We start from the raw sequence: 18,075 nt of genomic DNA, 5'->3' as shown, positions 1-18,075 counted from the left end.
TGTCCACTCCAAATCACTAAAATCTGATTACAAATCTGGAAAGTAGAGGAAAATTCATGCACTTTCAAAAAAAATTGCACTTGAAAATGTTATCGGATGTGCCCAAATAGAGCCTTGAAAGTTGCAAAAAATGGGATTTGTGATTTTTCAAAAATATTCACAGAGAGAGATCCAAAATCACCTACACCAATGTGAAGATCATGAAATTCTACCTCAAAAAAAAAAAAAAAATTGCTCGAAAAAAGGAGTCCATATGAGGAAGATATTGTTGTTTGAAAGTGGCCTCTAAAATTATTTTTTCTAAATTGTCACCACCGCACCTTCAAAAATCAAATGACTCTAGATTTGGCCTCAAATGTCTGATCTGGATGAAAAAAAAAATTATTTAAGGGTTTTTGGACCTCCTCTATATGATTCCAACCTCTAATTTGCACCAACAATCTCTAATTTCCACCTGCAATAGAAGGTCACAAAATATGAATCTTGAAATCTCCTCCAAATTGTGATGTCCAAATTGCCAAATGTTGCACCAATAATGAGTCAAGCCAAGATTGTACTTCTTGAGAAGATATCTTCACACCATGAGAGCTCTAATACCATGTTAGTGTTTTAGGTGACTCTATAACACCCCCAGGATCAAATGAAAGACCAAGATAACTTCCACAAGAGATTGGCAAGACAACTGCATGAAGATGCAAGAATGCTATTATTGATAATGGACTTGATTGACATCTAATGGATCAATTTCAAATATACATATTATGCCTCCTTATATAGGAGAGGTGATAAGAGATGATGATAAGGAGAAGATAAGCTCTCACCCACAAAAGGTGGAATCACATGTCCACCAAAGATGGATTATCCTCCATTATGCAATGAACTATGTGCAATGGTGAGGGTGATAATGTGATAAGTATACTAAAGGTGGAATGAGAAAACAAATCTGACCACATAGAGTGGAACTCTCCTACACCATGTGTTTAATTGCAGTGTAAACTCCCAAGTATCTCAATCACGAATTAGTATGCAATGCATTATCTTAAGTAAGCTTAAGTAAGTGTAGTTAGTGAATATTTAATTACACCAACACATTCTTTAGAAAATTATTGCAACTTGCTGAACTAAAATATGAAATAAATAAGAAATAGGCTTACGCCTTAGTAAAATTTGTTAAGGCCTTTGGGTTCTATTTGGTAGGTGCCATTGTCATTGCATTTGTACCTAGTGCAGCTATTAAAGACATTTTTTCTCAGCAGGAGGTATCAAGTAGAAGATGCAGATGGATCAATAGGATCCAAGAATTTAACATTGAAATATAGATTAAAAAATTGGTAAGAGGTCAAGGGTTAGCTAAGCTTATGTCTTAGTCCAACTTGGATGCTAATCAAATAAATTTGGTAGTAGATGATTTGAGATCATATCTGTGTGATATGAATCACTGTGAATGGTATGCTAATATTATACATTATTTACAACATATGGAAGCTCCTTCCCATTTGATTGAAAATGAGAAAAGAAACACAAAGTTACAAGCCATTAGATATATCATTGTTGAGAGCAATTTATGGTGGAGAAAATTTGTAGGAGTGCTACAAAAATGTGTTGATCAAGAGAAATCAAAAGAGGTATTGAATGAAATGCATGCTAGAGTCTATGGACGACATTATATGGCCAAGACCACTGCACACAAAGTAATGAGAGCTAGATTCTAGTGGCCTTCCCCTTTCAAAGATGCTTAGGTGATGGTTAGAAAGTGTGATGCCTATCAAAGATTTGCAGATAAACTAAAATTTTCAAGTAATACTCCATTAAAACTAATTGAGGTCCAAGCACCATTCCAGCAATGGGGGATGGATTTTATAGATGAAATTTCCCCTAAGTCTAGCACTGGTTACTCATGGATTTTGGTTGCAACTGACTATTTTACAAAGTGGGTAGAGGCTATTCCAACAAGGAATGCAACCAACAAGGTTGTGAATAATTTTCTTCTCAAGATTTGGATGTCCTTAGAAGATTGTGACAGATAATGCAATGTGTTTTAGATATGAGGAATTTATAAAGTTTTGTGATAAATATGGAATAACAAGATTAGCATCTTCTTCTTATCATCCACAAGGAAATGGACAAGCTAAATCCACAAATAAGAGCTTGTTGAAAGTAATAAAAAGAACCTTGGATGATAACAAAAGGGCCTGGGATTCCAAATTGCAGTTAGCAATATGGGCTGACAGAGTAACTATGAAGAAAGCCATAGGTGTAGCACCTTTTGACATTGTGTATGGAATCCAAGTGAGGATGCTTGATAAAAAATTTGTGGGACTATATAGTTACATTCAAATGCATGATGAAGACATCATTAATGATATGCAAGAAAGGTTGGATGAGTTGGTAGGGTTGGCTAAGACTAGGAAAGGAGCATCTCTCATAAATCAAAAGTTGCAATTACAAGCCAAAGCCCTTTATGATAGAAAACAATAAATAAGAAGTTTGAAGTTGAAGATTTGGTCCTCATGTGGAATGTCAGGATTGAGGATAAGGGAAAACATGGTCAATTTGATTCTATATGGTTAGGTCCCTATCTTATTGAAGCCACATGGGGGGAGGACTCTTATATTTTGAAGGATCTATCAGGCAACACTCTTGAACTGCCAATTCATGGATAGTTCTTGAAGAGGTATTTTTGCTAAAGTACTTGTTTCTTCCATGAATAGTAGTCTAGGTTTTCCTATACATTATGTGAATTTTTTGTGTCTTTTGTATAGTCCTTGTATATTTTCTTTCTTGGTACTATTGCTCTCTCAGAAGTTGTCAAATAAGAAAGATGGTCAAGTTTGTGGTCTACTTCTCCCAAGGATTTTGAGCCCTCAAATGAATTATTACTTATTCATTATACCCAGACAGAGCCATTGTTGGCCTAGTTTTTCACCCTTTTTGATTTGTTATACCTCACAGTGAAAAACCCTAGGGTTGTGTTTAAATTTTTTTGAGTTTTTGTTAAAAGCCTAGATGAAATATTTTAAAATTTTATAAACCCTTGTTTAGATGCTCTAACCCTCAAAGTAATCGAAAGTAATATTTAAATGAAATTGTGTGGGACATGCTTATCCTAATGTTTTCATTTTCCAAAGTTATTTTATTACTTCTCACAAAAATAAACCTTTTCATTATACTTAATGCCCTACTTGTGGTTTTTTTTAAAGCATCTGGTGAGGTATCTTAACTATGGTCAATTATTTGAGATGACTGTTGATCTCTCCAAGATCAACGGTAGGCGCATGCCCACAAGATAAATTTTTTTGAAGTTTAAGCAAAGTGAACAAGTGCCTTTGAGACACGTAGCACTTAGTGACCTGGGGTTATTACTATGCCACAAAGACTAGAGCTTGTCAGTACTTTCCAAAACTTTTGTACAATTGTCAATGCATATTCCATTTTTCAGCAATATCATTGGTTAATCCATGTAGTGGGGTTGCTTTTGCTATCATGTCGTTGAGCCATTGATCTTTGGAAGATCAACGACAAGCATATGACCACTTCATTTTAACCAAAGTAGGGAAGCACCTTGGTGACACATGTCCCTAATAATGTCATGAAGGATATTTGACACAGTTCAAAGGACATAGGTTGTACACCATTGATCTTGAGAATATCAACGGGTAGCACATTCCTGCAATATGAAAGTAAATGATGTTTATATAATGTGAGCAAGCACCTGTTTGGCATGTGGCATATGATGAAGTCATGGACTCAGGGCTCTGAAAGGTAATAATGCAGTCTATACTATTGGTAGTTTTCATTCATGCTTGCACAAATGCAATGCATTTATTGGTTAATATAGCTTACTGGATCTTAAAAGCGTAGCATTTATCACACTGTTGATCTTGGATAGATCAATAGATAGCGCTTATGCACAATATCAAAATGAAGGAACTTTAAGAAAAGTGGGGAAGCACCTGCATGCCATGTGACAAGGTGGGACCTATCATAAAGAATTTGTCAAGTCATGATAGGGTGGAAAAGTGTGATGAATTGGAGCATAGTAATTGGTAAAGTATTACATATACTTGCTAGGCTGGAGATGAATGTACCAGTGGGGACATATTTTAAAATATTCATTTGTAAAGTTATAATGATCTTTCGTAATCATTGATCTTTGGAAGATTGATGATCAGTGCTTCACCACATTATGAAAGTGCTCAAAGTTTAAGTAATGTGGGAATGTACCTATTCGACATGTGGCATGTTTTATAAAGCTATAATGTAGCTTTTTTGTTTTTAAAGAAGATCGTCTGATGCTTGAGGATCAATGGGTAGAATTCAAATTTCCTAATATGGCACAAATTTTTGACTGTGCAGTATTCATTTTGATCAATGCTACTTCAAGTGAGTTTAATGCTACAATACAATTCAAAATTCACCATTATTGAGCCACAAAATTGTAAAATTATCAAAGCCCAAGTCTTTCCAAAGCTAGGTCACAAAATTCTCCAGGGTTTTTAGTGACTTGCAGAGTGATTCATAGAGAAAAATAAGTAGAAATAGGTGGGTAAGTGGTTTGAAACCCTTGAAAATTGAGAAATTATAATTATGCTAGGTTAAATTGAGAAGATTCCTCCTCGTAAGGATTTTTCTGGTAAGGTGGATTACCTAAAAAGATTCATTCATGATGACTTTCTTGAACAAATGCCTCCATCTGTAAATTTAACTAAGGGTAGAGACTTAATTCCAAAAATCCCTAGGTTGTTGGTCAGTGAGGGTTTTTATGACAAGGCTAATTATTAGAGAGATGTAGAAGTCTCAGTGGGAGGTTTAGAACTATTTTTAAAATGGTTTGCAGAATAAAATTTGGATACCCCGAAAAGCAATGTGTGGGAGTTTGATATAGGCAAACTGGTCATTCTTGGAGTGTTTTTTGATAGTGACCTATTAGCAGATATGGCTAGAAAATATGATCTAATTACCAAGATTGTTAAAAATCATGTAGGTGATAATCTTTTTAGGGCTTCACCTAAATTAATCAGAGAAGTGTTCAAGCTAAACCCTAACCATTCTATACATGAGAAAATTGATATGAGATAATTTCAAGCTAGGTATGATGTACAAAGAGTATACTTAAAGGGAGGGCCATGACAACAACATTTTGTCAAAATTGGGTTGCTGCCCTTAGTCACATAGAATACCCCAAAGCCCTTGCTAAATAAATATTTTAATCCTAGGGCACAGACCTTATATTTTTCTCTCAACAAAATATTTGGAATGGATGAGCAAGATTATTCAAGGCTCTATTGTTCTTATCATAGCTCAGACTCTACAGTTTGGAATGAGCTCAATTCTTGATTTTGCCACCTACTTGGCTGAGGAAATTCATGATGGTTTGATTCGAATAGCTCAAGCTAAGATTAATAGGCCTTTTTGTTGGTATTCTTTACTGATGTATATATGTTTGTATAAAGGCATTACTTTCTTCTCCAAAAAAATGAAATTAGAATTGGAGAGAGATGGAGAGAAACTCCTATATCAATTATGGAGCGCAGACATGACATTGGAGGTCACAGATGCTAGTTTTGTTAGATTTAACAAACATTTTACGTCAAGGCTTAGATTGTTGTTCAGAGGGGATAGCCTAGAATACCACAACCCTTGTTAGAATCGATAAGACCTAAAGATCATGCCAAAGGCCTATTGGTCAGTCATAATTAGGGGGATATCATCCCATATGTTGTCTCTATTATTTTCAAAATTTATGGCTTCTTGGGAAAACCCAATGTATTACTATATTAGGTGTTTTTAAAGGTAGGAATTGCAGAATTGTTATGGCAAATTGGTACAATTGATGAAAGGGATTTACTAGGTAAATCTAAAGGTACATTCTTCCTTGTTGTTACTATTGTGCATGAGTTTGTGTTTGTTAAGAAGGGATGGAGGAGTTTGGGAAAATTTCTAGATAGATATCAAATGGCCCAATCCCATGCCCATTATATTGATCCAGAGGGATTCTATGACCTCCTCAAGGAAAGAAGTAAGGCTAAGGCTCACATGCAAACTGTGTATTTCCCTAAGGATATAATCATTAAAAAAAAATTCATTGCAAGATCAGGAGGTCAAGAAAGAAAAATGGATAGTCTATAGCAAGGTTTTGCATTTCATAAATTCTTTTGAGCCTAAGTATGATCCTTTAGCAAACAAGAAATATTGGGGAGCTAAAATGGACATGTTAATGAACAACTCTATTGGAATAATGCAAACTTTAAATGAGAAGGACATATTGGAAAAAGCACATCCAAATAAAGCTATTGAAGTGGAGAGGAGATTAAGTAGCAGAATGGTTATGACTTCAGGTTAGTATACATTACAGAGGAAGGCTAGATATATTGTAGCTTAGAATGTGCAGTATGTCCTTCCTTACAAAAGGGTAAGATGAGAAAGCCCATTTGACACAAATATCCCCAAGAAATAGAGGTTAGAATAAGGATCATCCCCTCAAGAAGGAGAGTACTCACCATGCCAGACTCCATTAAGAATAGATGATGAGGCATCTCTGACAGAACAACTGAGGAAAATCATAGGGGAGGGAGACATAATTGTTACAACTACTGATATTGAAGGAGGAGTGCCTAAGGAGCTTCCTATGTTCTCCTTTGACCTTACTGTTGCTGATTATAGAGGTAGGGAGATAGATCTAATAATTGCACAAGGATCTCAAAAGTTTATTGATGATGAAAAATTTGTAAAGTCTAGGGCCTTTACACAATTCTTCTGGAGAAGAAACACTGGCAATTTTGAGGAAAATTGTAAAACAATAAAAGTAGAGCAACCAAATAAGTTGGACTCTGAGATTGAAGAAGAGATTAAGGCTAATTTCTTAGATGAATTTGCATGATTGACCTCTGAGCGGGGAAGACAATTATTGAAAGAGTCAAGTGTTTTGATAGTACCTAAGTGGGACATAGCTAATGCTATGATCTTTGACTCTATTAGAAAAGAAAAAGATGTTCAATATAAGATTGAAGAGGAAATCCTACAAGCACATAGAGGAGTGAAATTATAGCAATGATATTAATATAATGATCATCAATTAGGTCTAGAAATTGAATGGACTCTGAATCCCAATGGATGAGGCACTAATCTAGTATTTCAATCTATAGATGGAGAAATTATGAACAAGCATCAAGCTTAAAATCAAAATCAATTTTACTTTACTATTTGAAGAGTGTCAGTGTTGGTCAACACTTGTTTGCATTTAACCCCTGAGTTTTAGTTAGTTGTTATTGTCTAGAATTATTTGTAGATCTAAGAAGAATTGTGACCAAATCTACTATAAGGGATGTGTATTTTTGTAAAGTGTCATGGAATGAGTAAATTGTGTATGAAATATCAAATTGAAAATCTTTCATCCCTCAGGTGCACCCACCTTGGTTTTGCAAAGCCTAAAGAGTAGAAATTCTTTTATGATTTTTTTGAAGTTGGGCCCAAATATGAAGAACAAGTAACTATTTATGGGAAGTAGCTAATCCTTGGGTTATTATAATCTTCATTATCTTGGTATTAAGTATCTTGTTGCTTAATAGTTGAAAAACACCAACAGGTTCACAAGAAGCTTAGTCCATTCAAAATAGTGTTATTGGATGACCACTCTTAAATGTCACACACTAAGAAAAGATATACACTTGGAAAAAATAAGTCAACTTTGACTATTTAGCACTTTTAGTGTAAGAATCAAACCTTAATGTACAATGTTTAAATTGTCCATTTTTAGACTAACAAGATACAAACTAAATTAAATATATCTACATAGACTTAATTAAATATATCTCCATAAACTTGACAAAGCCCAAATAGGGCATGATCTTTAGCTTTGTAGGTATTGTTTATAGCTGAAGCAGGAAAATTTTTATTATTATTTACTTATCTAAATTATATATTTATGAATTTCTAAGTGAAGTCCAAAACAACAAGTTTAATTGCTTGTTAGTAACAATATTTTATAAAACTTACAATAATGATAAATAAATAATTGATGGGCATTTGCACAATTGCGACGTTATCTACAAGGGTTTATGCAGCTAGAGGGATTGGCTTATCAGTTGTAATAAAACTACTCTTCTTATAAGCCTGATAAAGAAAATAATAATATAAATTTATGTGAAGCATGATATATGAACAAAAATTATGGAAAACAACTTATGTAAGAGAATTATAAACTATTTGATAGAGCATAAAATAAATATCAATATCTAAGACCAGAGGAAAAATCTCTTTTCAAGATTGCACGTAGGGCTTGTTTCACCATTGAATATATTGGGGATATTTTTCATATTTTTTATATTAAAATAGAAATAATAATCAAAGCATTGAAAAAATATGTTAAGGCATTCCATATGCTAGGGACCTGCCTTTCTCTATTTGGGACAACTTCTTTTCAAATGTGCAATTTATAAAAGGAGTGATCTAACTCTTTACATTACTTCTTTTTTCCTATTGTATACTTGTGTGAACTCTATTTATAACATTTGCATTCTAATTTTGGTGTTAGATCTCCTTTGTATGTTTGTTCAATTTCATTTGTATTTATGGAGTCTACTAAATTAGATTTGTGTGTGATAACTTATGTTGTTATGTTTCTCCTTAATTCTCTTTATTAATTAGATGGATTATATCATACTTTCTTGCATTACATCATGCTTGTATTCCTTCATAGTGGAACTTGCATTTTCCATTATGAGAATTTCAAATATCATTCTTTTATATAAGGTATGTTTCAAAACTTTTATCAATATTACACGTAGTTTTCTCATTCATGTAGTTTTCTTTTGAAATATTATTGGGTCTACCTCATGTTTTATTGTAATATACATAAATCAATCCTTAAGTTGGCTTTAAAATGGTTTGCATAGTATTTTGTGTCAATACAAACAACTATGTTAAAATTTTGTTACTCGACATCTGAAGTTCCTGGTGCTCAACACTAACTATGACTTCAATGTTGTCACTCAGCATCTAAATAACTTGGCATGCACTACTTACTTGGCACCTAAATCACTCGGCACATACTATCATTAACGTAGTTTTCTTTTGAAATATTATTGGGTCTACCTCATGTTTTATTGTAATATACATAAATCAATCCTTAAGTTAGCTTTAAAATGGTTTGCATAGTAGTTTGTGCCAATACAAACAACTATGTTAAAATTTTGTTACTCGACATCTAAAGTTCTTGGTGCTCAGCACTAAATGTGACTTCAATGTTGTCACTCGACATCTAAATAACTCTGCATGCACTACTTACTCGACACATACTATCTGCTTGGCACTTGAATGATAGCACATGAATAACTCGATACTCATTGTTAACTCGGCATGTTCTAACTTATATGTTGTGCTCGGCATATTTTACTTGTTCATCATGAACTAAGTAAATGACTTAAGTGTGTAGATACTCGTTTGTCAAAACCAATCTGATCAGATTAACAATCTCCCCCTTTGACATGAGTGTCAAAAAAACTTGGTCATGCATTGATGATCTTATCCTTGTGAGCATAACATAGATATCTATTCGGCTTCTATACAAAATTTCAAAATATCAAAATTTTGCAATACATGACTTATACCTCAAATTTTCATAACTCCTCTTGAGTTGATTATTCTATTTTGTACTCTGTATCTGACTCAAAATTTCTCATGTAGAGTAGATTTGCATATATTGATACTCTTTCTTCGTTCCTATCTTAACTAATTGTTATTATGTTCTCTTACTCTCCCTTTGTTCTTTGTCTCTTTGCTCTACTTGCTTGCTCCCTCATTTTCTCCCCAATTACTCTTACTCCCCCTTTTTGACACTTATGTCAATGGATTATACACAAATAGTATATTTTTCCAAAAAAGATTTATGGACCTCAAGTAAAAACCTTTAGAGCTACATCCCAATTATCAGAAGCTGCCTCCAAAGACTTGATTTGGATGACCAGCTTGACAGCAAGGTGGACTAAGTCATCTAATGTAGAAAGATTAGGGTCTTTCTTAATAAGGGTTTCTACATAGCCTAGTTCCTTGTGTAATATCTCCATGTGAGGAGCCAATGTTGACTGGATGTTCATTAGTTTATCCTTGATGTTGGCTTCATCTGCTTGTAATGATGTTAACTGACGCTAGGATTGCAAGAGGTATCTAAAATGTTTCTCACTTTGAGCTGGAGACTTGGGAAAAGTAACACTAGATGACTACATATGGTTCTCCAAACTCAAGATGTGATTCCCTACTTCTTGTGTGAAGATTTTAAGATTACACAATTTGTTGTACAAAGAGAAAATGTTCTCTAGTACCTTCTTCACACTATCTATCTTGGTTTCTAGCTCAACTTATGTTAGTGCAATATCACTTGATATCCTCTCATTCACCTCATTTTGAAACTTTCGTTCAAACCATTCTAGTAGTTTTACATTAGTATAAAGGTCTGTGTCACTAGCCCTTTGCACTATATTTGTTATTTATTCAATGATGGGCTTGTTTTCATCTAGAGTTGGTAGACTAAATGCATCTAAGAAAATATCTTTGATGTCAATCAAAGCTTGCTTCTACCTATGCTCCCTTCTAAGCAGTTCTTGATTTTTTTTCCTTGCTAGGGCCTCTTGTAATATACCCATCTTTTCAATTGTGATTGTTGCCTAATTAAATTTAGGCAATACAATCTATTCATCTAGGCTGACATCACCATAAATAGTTACCTCTTCTGAATTAGATGAGCTAGGACTTAGCCTTGAGAATTACAATGGTATAGCATCTATGCTCGACCTATGAAGAGCTTGACTGGAAGGAGTGCCAAATTCTGGTAATGTCAGCAGTGCTTGAATAGCTAGTAGCTCCTTTGGCTTGGTTGTCAAACTTGACTCTTTAGTCTTCTCCTTTTCTCCCTCTGTAGTCATAGTTGTGCCTTGATCTTGTGTTGGAGGTGTAGGTGTATCTAGCTAACCTGTTTGACCTTGAGTGCCTTCATTCTCTGGTGTCTCTACTTTGTCTTCTCCAACTGTCTCAACCTTATCTTTTTCAGTTTCTTACACATTCACTGAGACTGGAGTTTCTTGCATAAGTGTATTGACAGTTAAAATTGTTGTCTCCTTCCTTTGATATACCACTATAGGTTGTGAAGGTTGTGAAGGTTGTACACTTGTGACTTGAGGAGTGATTATAGATGTGTCTAGTGTTTTCACTTCCTCCCCTGCAGTTATTATTTTTGTCTTCTAAATTTCATCTATAGTCACTAGTACAAGGTTGTCAAATAGTTTCGCCTGGAGAGTGGTCTTGAAAAGTATCCTTTTCAAACCATTTTCTATAAGGGGGTTGATGTTCGGAGCAATAGTCTTAGAAACATCATTAATTTTGACAATTTTAATATTTTCACTTGTCTCCTGTGGAAGACTGGCACTCAAAATTTGTGAATCTTGTACACTTTGTTCTATTTTTTGTTTATCCTCAGCTGGTGCCTGGGTGTCAATGTTCATATATGTGCCTCCCTTAACTGTTCCTTGTTCAGTGTTATCTTCTTCATTCTTTCCTACCTCAATAGGTGTCTTCTTGGCTTCCCTAGATGTTGACAATCCATATGTTTTCTTCCACATTTTCTTGGACTTTTGTACAACATCCTCTATGTTGTTTTGCAATATGTCAAATGCCCTGTATTTTGGCACAAATCTTATAGCATACTTTTTAATGGATTTAGACATGTCAGCCTTACTAAGTTCTAGCATAACTTGAGCAAGGGTTGTCTCCCTAATTTGTTTTTCAGTGTCTAAACAATAATGCCATTTTTGCTCAACTCTATCATATAAACTCTTATTATAGATTTGGCAAGTTCTAGAGGAATCTTTTTTAATATAGCCATCATGGCATATAATGTCTCTTCCACTTGGTTCTTTTCAATCTTCCTAAGATTGTCAAACTCAATGTGAGAGAATCTTGATAAATCAGAATTCTTCCTAATATCCTCACATAAATTGTCTAAATCTGAAGAGAGTCTATGACTTACCATTTGAAATTGGTTGTTGTCATCTGATTCAATCTTTTCTTCATTAGATTCAGCTTGAGAAACATACTTCCTCCTTGGTCTCTTATGTGTTTCAACTTTCTTCTCTTTAGGCTTGGCTACTTCTTTAGCCTTTTGTGTAGTGACTCTTATGCTAGCCCTTGTGGTAGGTGTTATAGGCTTGGTCTGATTAGGTTTAGCAACCTTCTTTGGTTTGTTCACTACTTGTGTCTATGCTTTCCTCTTTTTCTTAGTAGTTGTAGGTTGTTCATTGGCTTCTTATTCCTTGGCACCTTCTGTAGTTTCTACTTAATCTTCTTGTTGGTCTTCTCCCTGACCTTGTGTCAATACCAATGGTGCTTGAGCTTGTGTTTCCTCTTCTTCTTCATCATCTTCCTCTTCTTCTTCATCGGCTCCTTCCCCAAATATTTCATTTAGTTTCTTTACCAGTTTTTTCTTCTTCTTGATTACTGAAGCAATTTTCAATTCCATTATTATCTTTGATTTGGCCAATTCATAATTTCCAAATGTCGTAGCTTCTTTATCCACTTCTTTTGCAAGTAATGTTGTGATTGCTATAGAGGCCTCATCAACATTTATTTCATATCCTAATGGCCTTGGCCATCTCACCCTAGGAATTGATGCCTATACATATGTGAAATCAGTATCAACTAGGAAGAAAACATCATCAAAATGTTTCTCCACTAGTAAGACTGGTATCCTTAGCCTTTTCTTCATAGATTGTTTGAAACCTTCAAAATAACTTGACATGATAGATTCAAAGTTATCACCTAGTTGCTCAATAAATTCACCTATTTGAACTGCAATGCAGACGTTTGTTCACCATCCATGCAACCTTACCAAATGTAGGAAATGTGTTATGTACATAAAAGAAAATACATACAAGAATAGATTTGAATTTACATTGTGCACTTTTGGTCTTCCTTATAGCTCCCAAATTCTCAATCAATTGTTGCAACTATGATTCGGCAAGATCATAAGTATGATCCTTTTTCACAAATTTATAACCCATATCAACTACAATGCAAGGTACAATGTTTAATCTACTAAATTGATAAAACTTGTGTGTTATAACCCTCACTGCAAAAGCTATCAGCGGATCTATGATAGTATGAATTTTCATTCCTCTTTTATTCCACACAGCTCTTGTGTTCTTTTCAATTATTTCCTTAGCTTCACTTCTCATTGTCTCAGGCCAATCTAGGGTTGGATACCTTGTCACTATAAAAAATCTTCTTAATGATTTTTACTAGCCCATTTTCTAGCCATACAAAGTTGTCATGAATTCTACTCAAAACAATTTTGTATCCACTTATGTCTTAAATACGTTAGGGAAACCTAGGGCACGAGTTAACCCTTTCTTATCAACAATTTTAAACTCTTCCTTCAACACATTGTTCTCACATAGTTTTCCATATGTTTCCCTGATTTCTATATCACCTATGCTTCCAATTTTACATGTGTAACAATTTCTGACATCTTGAAACATCAAAACTTGCAGTGAGATCAAATTCTCTAGATTTCCTTTATCTCTTTGTGCTCTTCTTCAAATTCAAATGATGTTAAATGAGAAAAAATTGATCAAAAGCCCTTAAAATACTACATTTAATGCTAAGTGCTTACACAATATAAGCTCAGCTTCAATTGAATTTCTAGCTCACTCGACATCCATGTGTTTTTCTATACGCTCAATAACCACTACGAGCTTGGTCTTTAGTAACTACCTTTGCTAGCTCAACATCCACTAATATTTCACTTGGCAACCATAGTGAAACTTTTCATGCTCGGCAGTAACATGAAAACTAACAAAACTTAAAGATTTATTCTCGATTCCTAACAGCGCTTCGCATCTTTATTCATGCATATGCAATATTTTCAAAACTAAATCCTTGGAACTAATTTATAGTATATCTTTTCAAATATCAATCCCACATACCTCTTGATTTGTTAATTTGATAAGTTGTGATCACCTGACCCATTGGGTGAAGTGATCCCATCTATACTTGATGTATTGTAATCTTCCTTTCTCTTCCATGTTTTGTTCATCTCATCTCTAACATTTTCAACATTTTCCTTTCCTTTGCCTTTGTTGAACTCACAACTTGATGTCTTTGGCCTTGTTGAACAATATTTGCTTATGTAACCAGCCTTCAAACAACTAAAACATGTGGTTTGACTCAACCAGCTTTTGTAATCACTTATGAAATGTGTTCTAATACAATTCTCAGGAATATGTCCATACTCTTGACAGTAGTGACAACTATACCTTGTATTATAATCCCAATTATAAGAGTTTCCATTGTTCTTTACCTTTGTCTACTTGTTTAATGACCACTTGGGTTTGGATCTCCACTCAAAAGCTCTATGTTTATACTTCTGACAGTTATAGCAGTAACCTTCAAATATTTGAGTGTGCATGGTCTTGGTTCTGCATTCTTGTGCCTAATGACCTTGTTTGTTACACTTGTGGCAGTGACCCATGTTCTTCTACCTAACATTCTGATTTACAATCTTGCTTCTGCAAACATTAGTAGTATGGCCTATCTTATCACAATTATGACAAGTACGTTTGGAGTTCTACCTTTGTTACTTCTTTCTTCACCACTTTTGGATAATTCTCCTTCTTCAATACTAGTGTATCCCAATCCAAATGTATCATTGTTAGATCTAGGGGATCTCATCAATTGTTCAACGTACTTGATGGCTTCACTAAATTTATTGAAACTTTCAGCAAACTCATTTTCCCTTTTCAGATCATTGCTCATATGTTCATTATGCAACTTCAATGTTGTGATCTCAATTTCTTTAGTATTTATTTCTTGATTTGCAATCATGACTCGATTCATTGTTTCCAATTGCATGTGAGCAATCCTATTTATCTCTAATGATTTTTCTTCTAGTTTACTGGTCAAAACTCTTTTGACATCTTCAATCATGACTTTGTCTTCCACAGCTTTCTTTTCCTATTTGGTCACCTCACATAGCAATATGGCTTGTGATTCTTGCTCTATCTTTAGATTTCTAATCTCTTTAGCTATGGTTCTATTCTTTTCCATTAGATTTGCAACTAGTGCATCAACTTCATTGGAGTTTCCATTTGCAAATAGTTTAGTAGTGTCCATCTCTTGGTATTGGGTGCCATTCTTCTCAATAGAAATTTCCTTCCTTCTTCTCAATGATTTTTTTAGATCTTCTCTTGCTTCATTCAACTGATGTAGAATGAGTTGTATTTCAATCTCCTGGTTCTCAATAATCTTTTCAAACTTGTAGACTTCCATTTTCAAGATCTTTCCTCAAAGCTACAAAGCTTTACTTTTAGAGAACTAGGCTTTGATACCAATTGTTGGAAATACAATAGAAAAGGTCAATTCTGAGGGGGGGTGAATCAATGCTTCAAAATTTTACTAATAAAAACATTCATCATGCATCCATCTCACAATTTAACAAGTAAATTGAAATACCATATAAAGCATATACATCTAAAGTATTTAAACAAGTAAGCATTCACACATGTATGACACAAAATATGATTACCTAGAAACCCTCCAATGAGAAGGTAAAACTGGGGTGGGGATGACACCCACAAATCTTCACTACTGCAGTAATAAAGTGTATCCAATGAAGGTAACAATGTTTGATCATGAAACATGATCTACCTTGTGAAAGGTCTGCCCTGTTAAAAGCTTACAAATACTGTTAGGTTTTACCCAGGTAGACGATTTCAACACCCTGTAAGAAGTGTGTCCAATTAAAGGACTTTAACTCACAATTGAGTGAGCACCTTGTTAGAGGATTTCAATACAGCCTGTTAGGTCTACTTCGTTAAGAGATTTAATCGATATACATGTTAGAATGTATCAGCAATGATCCTGCGATTAGCACTCTATTGCTTGATGTCAGATCACCTCTTTACTAATGTGTACTTCATCCTTTAGGATCAAATGTTTCTCAATTGTCCATTGTTTTCTTTCCTCTGTTCTCCATTAACTGATTTTGCAATGTAACTCAAATCATAATACCTTGGTCACCATGAATGTCCTATTTGTGCATGCAAACTCTCCTTCTCTATTCTTCTTTATGTCTATAACATTTAGGGTTTGTCCTCCTTAAGAAGACCTAGGTTACTAAGGATTAGGTACAATTTGTCCTTATCAATAAAAGATCGTAAATCAATCCTTAAGTTGACTTTAAAATGATTTACATAGTAGTTTGTGCCAATAGAAACAACTATGTCAAAATTGTGTTACTCAGCATTTGAAGCCCCTGGTGATCGACCCTAATTGTGACTTCAATGTTGTCACTCAACATCTATATAACTTAGCATACACTGCTTGCTCGATACCTGAATCACTCGGCACATACTATCTACTCGGCACTTGAATGACTAGGCACATGAGTGGCTTGGCACTCATTGTTTACTCGGCATGCTCTAACTTATATGTTGTGCTTGGCATATGTTACTTGTTCGGCATGAACTAAGTAAATGACTTAAGTGTGTAGATACTCATTTGTCAAAACCAATCTAAGATTAACAACTCATTGATATAATACTTTTTCTTCCTGACTATCCCTTTACCCAATTCTTCTTATAAAATTTATCCAAAATAAAGGCCATAATTTCTTTACTATTAGTGGGACACGTATTGAAATGAATATTGCATTTTCTTGTCCATTTGATATTTTGTCGTATTCATGTCCTCTTCCTTTTGCACAAAATATCAGTAAATACAATCTTAGGTCATCTATCATTTTGCATTTGTTGGATTCTTTTAAGATAACATATGAGATGGATCATAGTGATATCCTCAATGGTGGCAACTCATGTTTCACTTAGCATGATATCATACGAGGCAGTATACTTGATTTTGAACTTGTTAGTGATCAAACACTTTTCAATACCCTCGATTTTCTTCCACTAGGAAATGGAAGTATTGCTAGCCCACACCTCACAACCATAAAGGACAATCAGCACCACCAAAAGACTAAAAAGGGTTTGATTAGTCTTCCAATCACAAACCTCAACCTCTCTAAACCTATTTTGATGAGGAAAATAGTCCTTCTAGCCACCCAAATGAATGTGAAAATAATCCAAGGAATCAAAATTACCATCTTTGACAATCTACCAACATCAAAAACACAATCAATGCCATGTTGGTTGGTCATTCTAAGAGATGTGGAAATGAAAATGAATTCCTAAGGAATCTTTAAAATAGTACTAAATTTCACAAACCATTATTTCTTGTCGATTGATTTGGTAACTGCATACATGGTAAAAGATAAAGTATTTGGTAAAATAGGGCCTAAGCTATGTCAAGAAGTGTTTCAATAACATTGCAAAGGACTTTTTTTTACTCTTGGATTTTTTTATAACCTTCTTATAATAATCCCCCCACATCATATTTTTTCTTTATGTCTCATATAGAAAAGACAATTGCCGAAACTAGTATAGTAGACCTACAATTTATATTCTAGACCTAATTTTCCACAAAAAAAATTGTTAGCGTAACTCTATCAAATCCTTGTTGGATGAATATAATATTACCCATGTACTAACTTATCTACATGTATTAAGAACAAAAAGGAGGTCATGAACTACTACACAAATTAGACAATTTATGAATGTGTTGGTTTTTTTGGTCATATGACTTATGTTCTAAAGGAACCAATATAGGTAACAAGACCACTTAAGACATTTCAATTGCTATTACATATGATAATGGTGTAGTCAAGATTGAAGAAGTCCTCAAAATGAGATGTCCAATCTTGCAACCAAAAACACCATAATAGAAATAACAACACAAAGCAACAATAACACCAATCAATAAGGAGAAAGAACTTCAGTTATCATATAGTTGGCCTCTACAAATGAAGATTATAGATTTAGAACTTAAGCCTTCTTACATTCGAGGCATGCATACCTAATTATTTACTAATTCAGATACTATACTAACAACTCTTACTCCTCTACTATCACTTTCTAGCACTACCTAAAACAAGGACTACTACGCTATTTATATACAAGGTCAAAGTCACAAGTC

Source organism: Cupressus sempervirens, chromosome 9 (assembly GCF_028749045.1).
Source record: "Cupressus sempervirens isolate cs-2001-9-10 chromosome 9, ASM2874904v1, whole genome shotgun sequence".
Taxonomy (NCBI): Eukaryota; Viridiplantae; Streptophyta; class Pinopsida; order Cupressales; family Cupressaceae; genus Cupressus; species Cupressus sempervirens.
This window is presented reverse-complemented; position numbering follows the sequence as displayed.